This window comes from Myotis davidii, unplaced genomic scaffold, assembly GCF_000327345.1.
Source record: "Myotis davidii unplaced genomic scaffold, ASM32734v1 scaffold1523, whole genome shotgun sequence".
Classification (NCBI taxonomy): domain Eukaryota; kingdom Metazoa; phylum Chordata; class Mammalia; order Chiroptera; family Vespertilionidae; genus Myotis; species Myotis davidii.
Window position 1 is genome coordinate 359,212 of NW_006294110.1, and position 4,268 is coordinate 363,479.

The following is a 4,268-nucleotide window of genomic DNA, read 5'->3' on the forward strand; positions in this document are numbered from 1 at the left end:
GTTTTTGTTTAGCTTCTATATTTGTAACAATGTTTCAAACTGCAAGCTCAGAGGCAGGCAGCAGCAGGCGGGGAACGTTGGAATCCTCTGTCACTGAAGCAAGCAAGACTCATGTTCGCTTCAAGCTGCCTGGCTGCAGGCCGCCATCTTGGCTGACAGTTAATTTGCATATCTCCCTGATTAGCCAATGGGAAGGGTAGCGGATATATGGCTAGTTCCCATGTTTCTCTTTTATTAGATAGGATACTAGGGGCCCAGTGCATGAATTGTATTATATATAGATGGCCATCCTCATTTGCATATAGTGTTGTCCTGTATCTTCACATAGTCTCGTGTATGTGTCCTTGTCCGGAAGGACATCTGGAAGGACATCCGGAAGGTCTGCTGGAACGTCTTCCAGTCTAATTAGCATATTACCAGTTTATTTGTATAGATAAAGTCACATTCTGAGGTATTGGGGATTATTAATTTGGGGTGGATACAATTCAATCCATAGCAAGGAGGGAACACTTTCAAATATATTATACACAACATTATCTTAATATCAAAGCCAGACAAGGACATTACCAAAAAATGTAAACTAGAGACCAATAGTTTTCAGAAACATGGACACAAAAATTCTAAATCATATGGAATTTAACAAAATATAAAAGATATATCTTAATCAAGCTGGCTTGTTGCAAGAATATACATTTGGTTCAACATGTAATTATCAATTAATATAATTCATTACATTAACAAATAATAACAAAACAGATGGTTATCAAAATAGGTGATAAAATACATTTTACAGAATTAACATTAATTAATGATTTAAAAAGCACGTAGTAAATAAGGCACTGAAGAGATCTTCTTAATCTGACAAAGGCATCTACAAATCTGTTAATCTACATATATAGTAGAGGAATATGCAAATTTGTCCGGTCTGCTGTCCTGTTACTACCATTCACAGGGTGGGCTTGGCTGCAGGGCCACAGGGCGGCACTCCCGGGTCTAAGCGTGATTTCCTTCTGTCCAGGCAGACTCCAGACTCCCCTGAGGCCCGCAGCTGAATTCCAACGCCGACCTAGGGGTTACTAAACTTTACTGGAGCTGCTCCCCACACCCCTACCCCCTGCCCCAGGACCACGCTGCACGCAGCAGGCTGCCCTGGCAGCATTCTGACAGGCGGGCGGTGCGGGAGAGCCGAGTAGAGCGGGGGCTTCAGGGAGCCATGGAGGGGCGGGGCCGCCAGAGCCAAGCTCCCAGGAGTCTGAGGAGAGCGCCTGAAGGAAGAGGAAGTTTCGGCAAAGCGGCCAGCCAGGAGCCCTGGCCATGGGGTCCGCAGGCAGGTGGACAGGTCTCCACCTGAGAGTTTGCTTCTGGGCAAGCGCTGCGGCTTCGGCGAAGCGGCTGGCCAGGAGGTGGGCAGCCCAAGGGGCGCAGAGCGGCGCTGAGGTGGGGTGCACTGAAGGGGGCTTGGGCTGGGGCAGGGTGCTGACAGGTAGCGATCTGCCTCACCCTTAGAGAGCAAGGTTCTGCAGTGGCTCCAAGACTTGGGAAACAAGAGGCGATGACTGCCAGCATGGAAGGATGCCCGGGCGGAGGGGCACGGATTCACAGCCCTGAGGCGGGGGTTGAGGGGTGGTGCCACCTCAGTGGAGGGACAGCGCACTGCTGGGTACCCCACTGCCACGGTTTGGTAAAGCTCCCGGCACTAACCGGGCCTCACCGGGGCCTGCGCATTTGAGAGGTCAGGACTCCTGCTCCCGCCTTGGCCCAAAAGCAAACTTGCACCGGCCCGGCTTCCAGTTCCCACCCTGCCCCACGGGGGGCACGTGCCTGCATGGTGAATGCGAAGCCTACCACCTGCTCCCCAGAAAAGGGGCAGTAAAGAATGGGGTGGGGCGGGGGAGAGGAAAGAATGTGGAGCATCCACGATAAAGAGATGCTTGCCAACGAGGCTTGAAAGCCTCACCGGGAGGTTTGTTCTGTTTGCCCCGAGGCTGTCCCTTAGGGAAGGCAGAGAGCGCAGTTGTGAGGGTTCCCTGTGCGCTGAGTCTAGTTCCACAGCCAACTGGAATTGGCCTCAGTTCCGTGGTCTGTAAAATGGATTACGCGTGTCCCAGTGCCTTCACTCAGCTTTGAGGGCCGATTGAAATACTATATAAAGAAAATGAGTGAAGAAGTGAGAAAGAAAAGGGCGAGCAACACAAAAGGAAGATTGAAAGGAATCTGTAAACCTATTGTCACTTAAATAGGGAATACAGTCAATAGTGTTGTAATGATGGTATGAAGCCAGGTGGGTACTGGAAATATCAAGGAACACTTTGTAAAGTATATGGTTGCCTAACCACTATTCTGTAACTAATCAATGATTATCCTAATATATAAAAACCCTGGGTCCGTCACATCCACAATGACCGGAGACTTGATCTAAGGCTCAGGCTGCGTGCACAGCAGGCTCTGGTGGGTGGGGACTTGTGGCAGCGGAGATGGGGACACAGAGGCGAGGCTAGCACTCACTCTTCACACACACACACAGTCACACACACACACAGCACCCACCAGCTCACAGCATTTTCTCCCTTTCTTGGCAATCAGGCAGGCATGCAGTTAGGAACCAGTGGTCCCAGATTGTGAGAGGGATGTCCAACTGCCAGTTTAGGCCTGATCCTGCAGGGTCTGAGATTGGAGAGGGTGCAGGCTGGACTGAGGGACATCCTCCTCCCATGAACAAATTTTGTGCACCAGGCCACTAGTCTAAAAATAAAAGGCCAAAGTGACAGGCAACAAGCAATTATTGATATAATAATAAAAAAATCTATTCTGAAAGCACTGATTCAGGCAGAAGCCCAAACAATATTACAATTAGGAAGCAAAGGCAAGGGGCATTTATGAGAAAGGAAGAGGGAACAATTACATCAATAGAAGGAATCCATTTCTATTGGTGCAGATACACTAACATAGTGACACTAATTCTAAACAATGTGTGTTCTAATTTTCAGTTGAGTAGTATTAGTCCTATAGTCATTTCTGCTTTCCTGTTATTATTTCAAACAGTTCTTTGGAACACAGTGTTTCTTTGGGACCAGTCCAAAGGTTATTTTGCCCTGTTTTAAAATTTTGAAGGTTGGAGGCATAAGATAGGCAAGGTAGTTCCTCTAGGATGGTAGCTCTGACTCCATTTTATTTATTTTTTAAAAATATTTTTTATTGATTTTTTACAGGAAGGGAGAGAGAAAGAGAGTTAGAAACATCGATGAAAGAGAAACATCAATCAGCTGCCTCCTGCACATCTCCTACTGGGGATGTGCCCTCAACCCAGGTACATGCCCTTGACTGGAATCGAACCTGGGACCTTTCAGTCTGCAGGCTGATGCTCTATCCACTGAGCCAAACCAGTTTCAACTGATTCCATTTTAAAATGGCTCCATGGTCCTAACCAGTTTAGCTCAGTGGATAGAGCATCAGCCTATGGTCTGAAGGGTCCCAGGTTAAATTCCCATCAAGGGCAAGTACCTTGGTTGCAGGCTCAATCCTTGGCCCTGGTGTGGGAGGCAACCAATTGGTGTGTACACATTGATGTTTCTTTCTCTCCATCCCTCCCTCTCCCTTCCATTCTCTAAAAATCAATGGAAAAATATTCTCTGGTGAAGACTAGCAACAACAAACATTTCAAGGCTAAGTAGCATGCTATTAAACAATGATTCGGTTACCAAAGAAATCAAAGAAGAAATAAAAAGCATCCTGGTAACAAATGGCTATGAAAACACAACAATCCAAAATCTATGGGACACAGTGAGAGCAGTCCTGGGAGGGAAGTTCAGAGCTCTGCAGGCCTACCTCAAAAAACAAGACAAAATGGTAATAAATTATCTAACCCTACAACGGAAGTAGTTAGAAAGCGAACAATAAGAAAAGCCCTGAGTAAGCAGAATGAAGGAAATAATAATGGTCAGAGCAGAAATAAATGACATAGAGACCAAAAAAATAATACAAAATATCAATGAAATGTAGAGCTGGTTCTTTGAAAGGATAAGCAAAATTGATGAAACTCCAGTCAGGCTCATCAAGAAGCAAAGAGAGAGGATCCAAATAAACAAAATCAGAAATAAAAGAGGTGAAGTAACAACTGAAGCTACAGATATATAAAGGATTGTCAAAAAATACTACGAAAAACTCTACTCCAACAAACTGGACAACCTCGACAAAATGGACACATTCCTAGAAAAATACAAGCTTCCAAAACTCAATTAGGAAGAATCAAAAAACCTGAATAGGCCAAT